The sequence below is a fragment of the Nyctereutes procyonoides genome, unplaced genomic scaffold, assembly GCF_905146905.1.
Source record: "Nyctereutes procyonoides isolate TBG_1078 unplaced genomic scaffold, NYPRO_anot_genome, whole genome shotgun sequence".
Lineage (NCBI taxonomy): Eukaryota > Metazoa > Chordata > Mammalia > Carnivora > Canidae > Nyctereutes > Nyctereutes procyonoides.
The window spans coordinates 26,336,149-26,351,985 of NW_026575047.1; the positions used below are offsets into that span (position 1 = coordinate 26,336,149).

The 15,837-nt window shown below is 36.3% G+C and overlaps 1 non-coding gene across 1 annotated transcript; it reads left to right on the forward strand.

The window, feature by feature from the left end:
* Nucleotides 1–3,982: 3,982 nt before the first annotated feature.
* Nucleotides 3,983–4,084, forward strand: LOC129510675 (U6 spliceosomal RNA). Its single transcript, XR_008664646.1, has one exon. It is a non-coding gene; the product is annotated as a U6 spliceosomal RNA (small nuclear RNA).
* The last annotated feature ends 11,753 nt before the right edge of the window (nucleotides 4,085–15,837 follow it).

The following is a 15,837-nucleotide window of genomic DNA, read 5'->3' on the forward strand; positions in this document are numbered from 1 at the left end:
TAAAGTTAATTGCACATCCATTAAGTGACTGATGTATATAAGATATTGAAAATATGTTCTTTCCCTTTCTCTTCCTTTCTCCTGATATGTGAAATCAGATGCAACAATTATAGTTACTGGAAAACTATAAAGGGCATGTCACAAGTCCATTTCTCTTAGTCAGTGGCTAGACAATTTTAACATATGCCATAATCTTCTTGAGATTTATTAAAGAAAAAAAAAACATCTTTGATCCCACCTTCTATGGAGAGGGAGCTCAGAAATCTTATTTTTAACAAACACCCCAATACAAGTAATGTAAATGATGAGTTAACACTTCCTGAGAGGTCTAAGCCCTTGTTACTCAAAGTGTGGTCTTTGTTCCAACAACAACTGTATCACCCAGAGATTTGTTAGAAATACAGAATCTCAGCCCTATTTCTAACTTGTTGAATCTTCATCACATTTTAACAAGATCCCCAGGTGGTTCCTGTACATGTCACAGTTGAGACATGTTGGTCAAAGCTCTGCCCTCTGGTCAATTAGGTAAGTCATGATCACCTGGATCTCATTATCTTTTCCTCTGAGAAAATCTCTTCATCCAATTTCATCATAAATGTCATCTTTATGAAAGATTGGTAGAAAAATATGGGCGTATTAAGATATTTCAACATTTCTGCTGAGTTAATATCAGAGATTTTACTCATTATATTGTCTAATGCCTTTCATTTAAAAGACTATATGATAAGTTAATTTTACAAGAAAAATGTCACTTCTAAAATCTCTCTCCTGGTGATTTTTTTTTTTATTTTAAAAAATGGGAGTGACAAATGATTAGGATTTTTTTCCATTGGCTGCTATCTTAAAATGAAATTTGGTATTCAATGATATTAATTCTATTAGCCTAGGTTTGGAGTATGTTAATTATTCTTTCCATTGGGATAGTTCCAGCTTTTCTACTGCTCTTTTAAAGATTTGTTTTAAACATAGGTATAATTTAGGTACTTATAAAATTCGCAGACTTATGCATGTCTGCATATTTTCACACCCTTACAACCACCATCCAGAACAAGACATTGATTATTTTCATACTCCCCTATGCTTGTACCCCTTCGCAATCAATAGCTCTCAACTTCAACTCTGTCACTTGACTTCTGTTACACTGATTAGTTTTGGCCATCCTTGAGCTTCATATAAATAAGATCATAGAATACACAATTTTCTGTGTTTAACTTCTCTTAATATAATGTCTTTGAAATCCATCGACATCGTGCGCTTATCAGTAGTCTGTCCTTTATATTGCTGTGTAATATTCCATTGTAAAATGGAATGTTAAGTACATCACAAATTTTTTATCTATGTTTCTGTCGATGGTCATATGAGTTGTTTCTAGCTTGATAATATTATAAATAAAGCTAATGTGAGCATTTGTATATAATTATTTTGGTGGATATGTGTATAGTCTAATGGGTGCATATCTAGAATGAATTGCTTCTTTAGTAGTCTTCTGTGTACATGAGGATATATGGAGGATATACATCAGTATTGGAAATAAATTTTTAAAATAAGAAGGAAGAAGCACAGAGAACAAAGAAACAACGACAGCATTTCAAGATTAATAGTATACCATAGTAGAGGAGAGAATACTTGTTAAGGAATATAGAACCCTGGAACAACCCTAGACAAGTCATTTCTTTCTGGAATTTTGTTATTTATTCATTCAAAAGATTGGTTGGTAGACTAGATGTCTTCAAGGATTCTTTCCACCTTGATACTCTAGGAATTTAGCATGAAAATGTTTAAGTGAATTATCTGGCAATTTGAAAAGGAAATACATTAGAGTCCTTTCTGATAAATAAGCTATGAGAGAAAAGACTTCTAGAATTTTTCCTTCAAATATTGAAATTGTTTCTCATGCCAGGCCTATTTTGTTGAGCTGACTGATCAGAGCCTATGTATTCATTGGGCTACACTTACTGAAGCATGAGGCCACTGTACCTTTTAATGCAGGAACCCACATTGCCCATCTCTTTCTCATTTTGTCTTCTGCTGCAAAAAATCTCAGTTCTAAGGTAGGCTTGTCTTCTTTCTTAGCCTACTTCTTCCCACCCCCATGTCCAGTTGGATAAATACATTCAGGGAGCTTTGTGCACATTTACATGTTCCTTCACCCACAGGCATCCTTCAGCCCATGGGTCTCAATATCTAAACTTGGGGAAGATATGAAACTTCACTTTCTCTTTTATTAACTCTTAACTCAGAATTATCAGGTATTTATATATTAATGGATGCTAAATTCTTGGCTATTAACAAAGCATTTTTCTTCTGATTTTTTTTCTTTTGCCGTCTTATGTGTATCATTCTCGTAGTAAAGCACCTCAGTGGGGAAAAGGATGAAAGGATGTAGGGTTGCTCAGATTCCCTCAAGGACTTCAGAAACAGGATATTGAGAGATCATAGAAGCCCTATACCCAGAGCAGTCAAATGTGCCAAGAAAAGTGAGTTGTTAAAACAAGGAGCCATAGGGAGAATCCTGGCACTGATTATGGCTTCCAGGAGATAAGCTTCATAAACATTCAAACCACAAACTCCATAGCCACAGATCAGGAGGGTAGCTCAGCCTTGGATGTCAATGGAAATAAAGGTGCTAAAGAGAGAGGAGCTCTGGGAACCACATCTTGTTTCTAGACTCACCAGCTGAAAGACCTGAACATATTATGGAGCATTGATCAGGCATCTGTCACAAGCCCCACCTGAGCTTCTCTTCTTATATGACACATTTATCTGCCCCAATAGCTTTTATTATAAGGTTTTAAATCCCATTCCACATGTGGTAAAAAAAAAAAAAACATTCACAATGATTAAGATACCTGCCCTAGCAAGCAAGTTAGTATACGGTGAAATCAACTTTAGACTTTGTCTGACTACAAAGCCCATGACATCTTTGTCATGACCAGCTAGCTCCATCTATCATTCTACAAATGAAGACATTGCAGTCCAAGAAGCCTATGCAAGTTGTCAGAGTCAGGATGAGAATCTGGGATTCCTGACTCACTATTGGGTCAGCTCCAGTCCTACTGCTCTGTCTTATTAATGCCAAAACAAAGCAAAGCCCCATGTGGTTTTCAATACATTTTCTGAAATGTCATGAAGAGATTGTTTTGTCATCTCTTTTTTACAAACTCGAGTACTGAAGTCATAGTGTCTTGATTTGAAGACTAGCTCTGTCATTTGAAGTGTAATATTAGCAGGTTACTTAGTTTTCCTCTGCTTTAGTGTTTTCATTTATAAATGGAAAAAATGCAATGCCTTCTTAAGGTGTGTTAAGACTAAATGAGACAATACATGTAATTAGTTTAAAGTTGCAGTAGGTATATAAGCACCATATCACAAGTAGCAGCTATTATGATTTCTGATCTATTTCTGATGCATTAGTAGGCAAGGTGGTTCTACTGGATGGTCAGAGGCTTGAGAACTAGAAGAGTGATTATTTGTCCCATGATATTCACAAGTTTACACAGGTACACTTCCTTAGGAACTTGGATTAGATCGCTATCTTAGACTGGAGCAAAGAGCCAGGGTATGTCGCATCCTTATAATTTTCCAATAGATTTTAATTCATTACAATCTGCCAGATTGTAATGACCTGAGTTGGGTTCCAAGACTCCAGAGATGAAAAGGACAGAGTGCTTTCTCATGTTCAGCCAATCAAAGGTCCCTCAACAAATGAAGATAGTGTTGAGGAAGAGGTGAGACCTAATCTGTTTGCTCATATAGACTCCTCAGACAGCCCCCAAAGACCACCAGCAAACCTCTTTGCTTCAGAACCTGATGAATACTTGAGCTGAAAATCCAGCCTGGGACATTGAGAATAAGACTGAGGAACAGGGAGAGAATTACTTGCCTATGATCAAGGCTCTTTCCTGGGCCTTTGATCCCTCATCCATAAAATAAGTAGATTTGTTAGTGTCACTAAGCACTAAAGAGGAAATATATTTAATTCTTGCTTAGCAGCACATGTACCAAAATTGGAACAATACAGAGAAAATCAGGATGGACCCTGAGCAAGCATGACACAAGAATTTGTGAAGCATTCTATATTTTCAACTGAAAAATAAAATTCATACAGAAATAAAAAGAAGATCCAGCAACTTCATACTAAATAATAATAATGATGATGATCATCATCATAATAATAATATTATCCTTTAAAGTGAAAACAAAAAGATAGATCCATTAAAATGTCTTCTGCTCATAAAAAAACTCATAAAAAAGTGTTTTCTGAATCAGAAATAGGTGAACTTGTTCCAGAACTATTTTTAAAAAATTCCATATGAAAACTAAAAGTGGTGGTGCCTGGGGGGCTCAGTCACTGAAGCATCTGCCTTTGGCTAAGGTCATGATCCCAGGATCCTGGGATAGAACCCCACAAGGCTCCCTGCTCAGTGGGGAGTCTGCTTCTCCCTCTCCTATTGCAGCTCCCCCTGCTTGTGCTTGCTCTCTCTCTCAAATGAATGAATGAATGAATGAATGAATGAATGAATGAATAAATAAATAAATAAATAAATAATAAACCAACGAACCAACCAACCAATCTGAAAGTGTAGCACTGTTACATCGAGAAGTTAAATAGACAGCTTTAACCCCAGAAAAGTACCTGTTTCCCACCCCAACCAGAACTACAGAGCTGCAGTGAGTGTCTGAGTCCAGAGCCTGTGGTCTCAGAGAGCTGAATACAAGAGACAGTCAGTAACTCTAGCTACAGCCACAAGGAAGAAAATAGAAATCAGTCCTTGAACTACCAGGAAAGCACTTTACTAATCACCCCCCAAAATATGTGAACTTTCAGGAATCCTGAAGGGAAAGGAAGGAAAGTCAAAGGATTGGATTCATAATAATTCTTGGGTGTAAGCTCCAATGCAAATGTGCCTTTTCCTGGGGCATCTGAACCTTTGGCTCAGGTCCTGATCCCAGGGTCCTGAGATGGAGTTCCACATCAGGCTCCCTGCAGAGAGCCTGCTTCTCCCTCTGCCTATGTCTCTGTCTCTCTCTGTGTCTCTCATGAATAAATAAATATAATCTTTAAAAAAAAATACAAAAGTGCCTTTTCCTTACTGTTGTGTTATCGTCCTTCTCCTAGCATGTATAACTTGGGGAAGCAAGCCTAGATATGTGTGTGCATGTGCGTGTATATACTTCCCCTGGAGAATGACAAATGAGCTAAAATTATAGCAATACCAAAGATTAAAAGATGCACTTGAGGGGGATCCCTAGGTGGCTCAGGGGTTTGGCGCCTGCCTTCAGGCCAGTGCATGATCCTGGAGACCCAGGATCGAGTCCCACATCGGGCTCCCTGCATGGAGCCTGTTTCTCCCTCTGCCTGTGTCGTCTCTGCTTCTCTCTCTCTCTCTCTCTCTCTCTCTCTCTCTCTCCTCTCTCTCTCTCTCTGTGTGTGTGTGTGTGTCTCATGAATAAATAAATAAAATCTTTAAAAAAAGATGCACTTGTTATAGGAAGTAGGAATGGATGTGAGTGAAATGGGGAAAGACTTTATAAGAGAATCACTTTGATTTACAAACACCATCAGAACAGGGACTGGGTTGGTCTAATCTGTTGTTGTATCTTCAACATCTAGCACAATGGCATGTAGCAGGCAGTCAGTAAATATCAATTGAAAGGACAGATTAATGAAAAGGGAAAGAAGAACAATCTAGACACAGGAACATAGGATGTAAGACATCACCATTGTTCTGTCCACAGCCTACCTAACAAAGATGAGAATGAATTACCTAAGAGAGGGTGGGATTATCTGCTTTTTTATAGCAAGCATGGGCCCAAACCTTTGCAAAAGTGAAGTTATTGATTGGAGGATGTGACAGGGCCTTTTACTTCCTATCTCACTTGTGACTTACCACCCAGTCCCTGATGAGCTTCCTCCTCAGGGAAAGGAACAGTCTTGATGGGTAGACCCCAAGAGATGAGGAAGAAAGAGAAGGAGTGCTCCTCCCAAGTATTGCAGGTGCAAGAGAACAGTGACCTTTCTCTTGAGGATCATCAAGTGTGAAGGCCAGTGGCCAGTGGCTGCTAGTATATTTCCAGGGAAAATAGCCTCTTTTTGGAGAGTAGGAACCAGCAAGGGCATAGTGAATCAAGGAAAGCATTTACTTCCAATATGAATCAAAGCAGAAACATGAAAGCAAGAGGATAAAGCTATCTTATTGTCTTAAGTTGAGCAAAGGTACAGGTAAAAGGAAAATAAAATAGTTCTGCATGATGGAACCCAGGGTATTGTGAATGGGCATTGCTGATGTGAGGTAGATAGAGACCAGACCATGTCATATTGAGAGTTCTGAAGATCAAAAGATGCCAAGGCAATTTTATAAGATGGAGAGTGGCAGGATCCTATTTGACACTGGAAAGCAAAGACTCATTCAGATTCTTAATGTGTGGAAGATTCTGAAAATGGCTACAAAGTCTTCCAATTCCTGCATACATATCTCTTTAATCAAGAGGCAGAGTAAATTTGCACCCTTCCTTCTTTGAATATAAATTTGGGCTTTTGCTTGCTTTGACCACTAGCTCACTAATAAGCATGATATAAACAAGGTTGAAAGTTCTTGCACATTAGGACTTTCTCTCTCTCACCATACTCAGAATCCTGAGATGATGACCTGAGACGACCTAAGATGACCATGGACCTGAACCCAAACTAGTTTGCTAAAGTAGGAGAGGTCAAATGGAGAAGACTGAGGCACCAGAGTGCACAGCCTACAACAGTCAGGCATTACAGGTGTGACCATCTTAGATCATCCAGCTACTTGCCAATGCATTAGCTGACCACAGGTCTATGGGAAAGCCCAGAAGGGATCAGAAGTTACTCAGACCAGAAAAGCCACCCAGTCAACTAACAAAATAGATGGAAGAAGAGAAGGAAGAAGAAGAAGAAGAAGAAGAAGAAGAAGAAGAAGAAGAAGAAGAAGAAGAAGAACGAGGAGGAGGAGGAGGAGGAGGAAGAGGAGGAGGAGGAGGAGGAGGAAGAGGAGGAGGAGGAAGAAGGAGAAGAAGGAGAAAAAGAAGAAGAAGAAGAAGAAGAAGAAGAAGAAGAAGAAGAAGAAGAAGAAGAAGAAAGAGGTAGAGGAGGAAAAAGAGAAGGGGGAGGAGAAGAAGGAGGAAGAGGGGAAGAAGAAGGAGAAGAAGGAGAAAAAGGAAAGAAAGATCATTGCTGTAAGCCACTAAGTAATAATAGCTAACTGGTATGGAATGTGACCTGAATGTCAACTCCTCTGTATTCATACTAATATAGTATTGAACAGTAATCTACAAATAGAAAAACTACAAAAATATTCCAGAAAACATCCTCAGTATATATAAAAATGTAATATATGGCAAATGTGGTATTTTAAGACAATGGAAAAATAATAAATTATTTAGTAGTTCTAACACAGTTGATCATCTTCCTAAAGAAAAATAAGGTTGGATATCTATCTCATGCTAAATATAAGAAAAAAGTCAATGGATAAACTATTTAAATGTGAAAAACAAAATTAAAGGACCAAAGCACACAGCAACCTAGGGTTTGGAGAGACCTCAATAAACACAGAAAACCCAGAAGCACTAAAAAGAATATAGACACAAATAGCCATAGAAATGGGAGAAAAGATACTATAAAGTCAATAAAATGGGAAGAATGAGGGGGAGGGATAGCAATACAGTTGACAGATAAAGAAGTAGTATCTATAACATGGAGTTATCACATATTATCAAAAAAATAAAATAGTAAAGTCTACATACATGTAAGTTGTAGAAGAGAAAATTCAAATGGACAACAAACATATGAAAAGATGCTCGAGTTCACTGGTAGATGAGGAAGAGCAAAGTATTACCTTATATATCTATTTCCTGTCAAAGTTTAAAAGGTACAATAACACTGACTACTGACAAAAATGGAGGAATATACTCGTATGCATCACTTGTAGACACGTTACTTATTACAATCATTTTGGAAAGAAACCTGAAAACATCTATTCAAAATAAAAATGCACCTTTGACCCAGGAATCTCTTTCAACCCAGAAGTCTCACTCTCTGGAACCTACCCTAGAAATAAAGGGAACTGAATGTAAGAGTGTTTATTCCAGCATTGTTTCACGGGGGGGGGGGGGGGATCAGAAACAAGGCATATCCACCAGGAGAATGAGATTAAATAAATCTTACTGCATCTACATTTTTTATGGAATACTGACCAGTCATTAAAATGAATTTGAGCAATAAGGTTAACTCATGAGATTTCTATCTACTGACAAGTCGAAAAAATAAGATAATAGAAAACGTATGGGAGATATAATTCAGTTTTTTTCTAAAGCAAACAAGGAACTCCTTAATCCCTTAATTTATATATTTATAAGTGAATAGATATCTATATTTTTAAATGGTTATAAAGGATGGATAAACTATGCATAAAAAGATGCATTTTTTTTTACCATGGGGAGAGTAGATAAGGTAAATGCTTGGCAAGGAAAACAGCAGATATTGAAAATAAAAATAGGAGAATGAGAGGAAAGATGACACAGTAGAATAACATATATAGTATAATCCCACTTGCGTAAAATGTCAATTTAGGACAAAGATTATATGCATTATATATATAATTTCTATATAATGTTATTATGGAATATAATATATAATTAAATATAATATTAATTATAAATATGTGTGAGTGTATGTTATATTATATATCATAAAATTTAGATTCTGATTTAAACCAGAATGAAAATAATGAAGGAATAAGAAGTGACTGACTCTGAATGTACACTGAAAGAGAGACAAAGGGATTTGCTGAACAATTTGGTGAGGATTTTATCCTTGGAAAGAAGGAGAGGACATATGCACAGCTATAAGATTTTTGGGACCTGAGTCAATGGAATGATGAAATTTCCATAAACTAAAATGGGACAGAGTGCAAATAGAGTCGGTTTGAAGAGAGTATTAGAGTTCTGTGTGAGAATGCTAAATTTTATGATACATGCAAAGAGTGATGATGAAGACATAATAGGATATGCAAGTCTGATATTCAGGCAAAGACCCAGACTGGAGATATAAATTTAGGAGTCAACAACCTAGAGACTTTCAATGGCTTGAGACTGCATGATATCTCCAAGAGAACAATGATTTGGAGAAGAGGTCTAAGGATTAAACTCTGGATGAAAATAGCCATGATATATGTTATATATATATTATATATATGAATTATATATATATTATATATATGTGTGAGTATAGTATGATTCTGTTTGGTTTAAAATGAGTCTAAACACTTTTATTTTATTTTATTTTATTTTATTTAACACTTATTTTATATACATGTATCAGAACAGTGGGAAAAACGGAAGGGTGTGTATGAGCTTATTGACACTGGCTGCCTCAGGAGCATGGAAATGCAGGTATTACTGTGGAGGGGATCATTAGGCCATTATATAGCTTTGTTTCTGTCCTTCATTTTTACCTACTATAACAGGTGATTGTAATTTGTTTTTTTTTATTTTATTTTTTAAAGACTTTATTTATTCATGAGAGAGAGAGAGAGAGAGAGAGAGAGAAGCAGTCTCCATGCAGGGAGCCTGACGTGGGACTCGATCCCGGGTCTCCAGGATCAGGCCCTGGGCTGAAGGCAGAGTTAAACTGCTGAGCCACCCAGGCTGCCTCAGTGATTATAATTTGCAAACCTCAGATGAAGAAAAAAGTTTTCTTCCCACCAAAATAGTAATTTCTGATTTCTCTTTAGGTTGGAGGAACAATAACCCAAGTTCTCTACAAAGCCCTGTGCAAACATTCAGGCCAAACTGGGGTGAGTAGAAAGGCTTCTCTGCTCTGCAATTACATGACATATCAGCCAGAGATTCCAAGGAAGGAAGCTGGCATTGAAAGCTTGCCTTGAGCCAGAGCACAGCTTCAGGAAAATGTTCAGCTAATCTTCTTTAGCTGTGGTTAACTGAGAAGAGCAGAATCTTCTGAAAGCTCTGAGATGGAAATGGGGAAAACATTTATATAAACAGGAAGGATCAAAGGGAAAACATAAGAAGGGAACAGCAGCAAGAGAAGGGCCCCATGTGCTGGATTGGAACTGGAGGAAGGATCTACTTTTTATTGGCTTCAGGAGCAGTTACTGAGTTAGAAACAGATGTTGACTGTACAATATATTAAATGACAGCATTGGATCTGGACTCACACTGACTTTATTCCACCTCCAGCTCTGTCAATTCATTTTCTCACCTAGGGCAAAGCATCCATACCTTTCCATATCTCAGTCAACTCATTTTAAAATGGTGTGATGATGATGATGATGATGATAGTAATAGTAAAAATAATAATATCCTTGCTTCAATAGCGTGTTCTGATTAAATAAGGCAGTCCTTATAAAATACCTAAACTAATGCCTGGTATATAACAAGCATATAATAAAAGTTTACCTTATCACCATCATCTCAGTATAATCAATTTAGTTAATTCTGTGGATTGAATTGCATTCACCATAAAATACATTTTCATATCCTAAAATCCAACACCAATTAATATGACCTTATTTGGAAATAGGATCTTTGACATAATCAAGTAGGGTGAAGTCATAACGGATTATGATGAGCCCTAATTCAATGATTGGTGTCATAAGACGATAGTTTGGCCCCAGAGGCACAGGAAGAATGACATGGAAAGAGAAGACAGAGATCAGAGTGGTGCAACTGGAAACCAAAGAATACCAGGGACTGTCAGCAATCACCAGAACCTGGGAGAGAGGCATGGAATACTCTCCTTCAGAGCCTCCAGGAGAAATTATCCATGTCAGCACTTTGATTTCAGACTTCTAACTTCCAGAACTATGAGATAATAATTTCTGCTGTTTAAGTCACCAAGTTTGTATTAATTTGTTTTGGTAGCCACAGGAAATTAATACAGTTAAAGATATGGAAGCAATTGTTGAACTTTGCTAGCAGTAGCCCCAACACCACAGAAACCACATTAGTCTGGAGATTTATTAGTCTCATGAATTTTTACCTGTTGATTGATTATGGAACATAAAATGGAATATCCCTTCATCTGTTCAGTGGAACCTCAGATAGCTTACGGATTTCATAATAGGTCAGAGAAGGGCAGAGACAACCATGGAAAATAAACTCTTCAGTCATGGTAAGTATTAAATAAATATCTGTAGAACCAAATGGACTGGATTGAATACCAATGTAGAACAGAGTCTTGTTGGGAATCCCTGAATAACTATTAAAAAATAAAGCTAAAATGTGTTTTGTTTTCAGAAAACATAACAAAAATGATAGATATCAATCATTATACTTACTATGTGCCATTCATCATTCTAAACATTTTGCATTTACTAACCTATTTAATTCATATTACAAACTTCTTTAATAGAAAAAAGATCAATGATACCATACTTTTTTTAACTTGTTGTGAAAAGTATTATGGAAATGAACCTAATTAACCTTGTATAATTTAAGAATGTGCCTAAAATATATAATAAATGATTCATGTTCCCTTTCTATGCTATAGAGTTGTTGCTGGGAAGTCATTGCCAAACCAGGGATTATGCTTTCCAATCCCCTTGTATTTACTCTATGTGGGGTCCTGTTACGTATGGCCAACATGAGCAGAAATGATATGTGTTAATTCCAGGACAAGGAATTCAAATACATGGCAAACATTCATCATGTCCTCTCTTTCCACTGCAATGGAGGCCCAGTGATGAGTATGGGGGTTTTGAAAGCTGCAAGAAGCCAGCATCCCTGAGGTGTTCATTGGAAACAAGGTACCCAGGAGGTCTGCTTCACTGGAAATATCAATATTTCTAAGCTACCTTCAGATTCTTTATTATAGCATGCAGCTCACCTTGCTTAACATTATTATTATCATTAGAATTATTATCACATAACTTTTCACTTTTAAGAGAAAAAAATGAACACTCGAAACTCCACTGTTATACTTAAGTCATTCCAACCAAAGAAACTTTTTAGCCTGGGAACTCATTACAATCTTTCTAATATCTGAAGTTTAGGTCAAGAGAAAAATCTTGATGCATTTGTCCATTTTCTTTCCAGGCTTCTTCCAAACAACAAAGTAAAGAGCGTATTTTCCTTGAAGTGCTTGGAAATAATACTTTTGTCAAAGATTGCTGGTTTTCAGATTGTGATTCTCAGCTATGGGTAAAGTGGCAGCTAGACCTAGCTGATCAACCTCACCCAGCCCTTGTATCTGGGCAACGAATGTGTCATAAGCAATTTGGGAACATGTTCACATCACTGAGTGGCCAAGCAGATGAAAAACTTATTCTTTTCAGGAAGCAATGTAACTTTACAATTTGTAGTGTTCTCTGGAAAGAAAACAGAAATGAATAATTACATATTGGGTATCATTTTGAAAAAGTCAATCTCTTCTTCTAATCTTACCTGATCAAAACTTGTAAAAGGACATGTCCTTAATATTTCACCACTCCATTTTCCCCAGGGTAATATATTGGTTGTTATTTGATTTCTTCCCCTAAATATATAAGCTTATCTTTATAGGCTCAGGATTTGCATCCAAGCCAAGGTTGTTGGAGCATTGCAAAATTTGTTGTAAGCACTCCATAAAAGATGTTCCTTTTCCTTTGTTATCACTGATCATCCATTGTCACAACTACTCAACTCTGTCATTGTAGCATGAATGAAGTTACAGGCAATATGCAAATAAATAGGCATAGTTGTGTTGTAATAAAACTTTATTTACAAAATAAGCATTTCAAACAACATTTCAAAGACAGGGAAAACCAAGTACAAAAAAATCCATGGCATTGATGTGAGTGACATATGCAGGGGCAAAAAGGGCAGTTGATGAGAAGTTAATGAACAAGGAGGATAGCCATATGAGAAGTCCAAGAAGGAGGGATCAGATTGGGCAAAACACATGAGGCAACAATTTAGCTTTAAGTCTGCATGCTTCTGATGTGCAGTGAGGAAAAGAAACAAATCATGACAGATCACTAAACATTTCACTTGAGAAATAAGGTTGCCCATGGTAGGAAGTAGGGAAAGTTTGGAGAACAGTACTCAAAAATTCTATTTTGGACAACACATGATTTCAAAAACATTTTCCCTGCAAAAAGTTGGAATGATAATTAGCAATTCATCCGTCCAATCTTAAACTCTCATTCTTATAATTCTATACCACAATTTGGTATCCTGGGAAAAAGGGTAAAATTTAATATAGACAGAATCAGATTGAAATGACAATTCTTGCACTAACTAGCTGTGTGATTCAGGGAAGTCATCCTTTCTGATCCTCTATTTTCTCATCTAGGAAATAAGTTTATTATTAACCTCACAGAGTTGTTTTGAAGGAAATTTCTTAATGAAGGATATAGCATAAAATAGGTTCTCCATTTAAAAATTGCTTCTTCCTCTTCATTTACTTATTTACTCAATAAATATTTATTGTATTTTGTGCTGTGCATGCGTAAGGTATTTTTCCAGGCACTGGGATAGAGTTGTGAGCAAGACTAATAAATCTCAGCCTTCATAAACCACACAAGCATTTTTATTGGATGATATGGATATGGAACCCCTAAGAAGGCATTTGATAATATCTGGAGAATTTTTGGTTGCCATTCAATGTGAAGATGCTATCAGCTAGTGATAAAAGACCAGAGAGCTGATAAACTTTCTACAATGCACAAGATAGCCTTACCCACATTAAGAATTTTAGCACCAAATGCCAATAACATGGTGAGAAGCCCTGATGTAGGAATGTGTTTGTGTGCTTAAAAAAAAAAAAAAAAAGATTATAGTGGTGTCTGGCTGGCTCAGCTGGTAAAGCTTGTGACTCTTGACCTTGGTATTGTAAGTTAAAGCCTCACATTGGGTGCAGAGATTAATCAAAAATAAAATCTTATTTAAAAAGTATAAATAAGAGTACCAAAAGAAGAGTTGTGTTCCAGAGTTCTAGTTGAAGAGAAACCCTGAATAAAATAAGAGTTTTTTCTCAGTAATATCTGAAAGAAGAATTTCCTAAATAGAAGGACTAGGACTTAAACTGACCACCACAATTTAAAACAAAACAAAACAAAAGCCTACCTTGACTCTGGCTATAAGTGTGAATTTAAAGCCAGTCATTAATTTTGCTTTAATCTTCAAGGCTTTATGTATTTCCTTATATTTCCATATTATGAGCTATGATGAGGAAGATAGTTTTTGAAGTTGAATAGACTTAGGACAAATCTTGGGCTTACAACTCACTATATAATCTTGAAAAATCTCACTTAAAATATGTAGTCCTGTAAAATATAATCAGTAATGGAAAGTATGTAAAACAGAATTGTTTTGAAAGTTAAATGAAATAGCCCATTTAAAATGCCTATGTCAAACCCTCCTGCACTGTTGGTGGGAATGCAAACTGGTGTAACCCCTCTGGAAAAAAGTATGGAGGTTCCTCAAAAGTTAAAAATAGAACTACCCTATGATCTAGTAATCACACTACTGGACATTATATATATATATAAATCTGTAATTCAAAGGGATACATGCACTCCTAAGTTTATAGCAGCATTATTTACAATACCAAATTGGAAGCAACCCAAGTGTCCATTGACAGATGAATGGATAAAGAAGAGGTGGTATATATATATATATATATATATATATATATATATATATATAGTAATGTTATTCAATGTTATTCAGCCATAAAACAGAATGAAATATTGTCATTTGCAAGAACATAGATGGAGTCAAACAGTGTAATGCTAAGTGAAATAAGTCAATCAGAGAAAGACAAATACCTCATGATTTCACTCATATGTGGAACTTAAGAAACAAAACAAATGAGCAAAGGGAGAGAGAGAGAGAGAGAGGGACAAGCCAAGAAACAGACTCTTAACTATGGAGAACAAACTGAGGGTTGCCAGAGGGGGAAGTTGATGAGGAGAATGGGTAAAATAGGTGATGAGGATTAAAAAGTACACATGTCCTAGGTGATAGATGGAATTGTTGAATCACTATATTGTACATCTGAAACTAATATAACATTGTATGTAAACCATACTGAAATTAAAATTTTTTTAAAGTTTTAAAAAATAAAATACGTATGTTAATGTCTGGCATGCAGTAGGAACTCAATAATTAACCACCCCCCTCCTACCCAATTATCTTGGAAGTAGGAATGGATAGAGGAATAACCCAATGTCTCTAAGCTTTTTCTATCTACATTACCACTAGTAAAGCAGTGGCTAAAAATCTGAAACCCATTTTTTGCTTTTCTCCATCTTTCTCTCTTTTCTGGCATTCCCCCTCTGAATCAGTCATACAAGTCATACAGATTTAGTCTTTTTGGTAAAAGTGGATGTTTAGTATATAACAGTTTAGGAAAGAACCAAGGGAACTGTCCAATCGTTAGAAATTCAAGACCAGAATATACAAGAGAAGCTAATTCCCTTATTGTCCTTGGGGGAGCCATCCAATACTTATAGCAATACCAGAAAGGAAGATAGCTCCAAGAAAATGCAAAGATAACTAAAGCTTAAGGATGATTTTCATGCAAAGAATACCCATCAAGTTGGCAGGAAGACCAAGAGAAATACATTTTACAAAAGCCTGAAGAGTGAAGGTAAGTAGTCAGCAAAATCAGATGTGTTGGAGGATGATGAGGACAGAACAATTTTGGAAATTGTAAGGGCACTGTCAACCCATCAATTTAGTAGAGTTGTATGAATGGAACCCAGATCACAGAAGGACCAACTGTATCATAATAACACTGAGGCTGTATATAAATAAGACATTTTTAAGATCCTTATAGCAAAACTAAGTAGAGAGATGGAATGACAT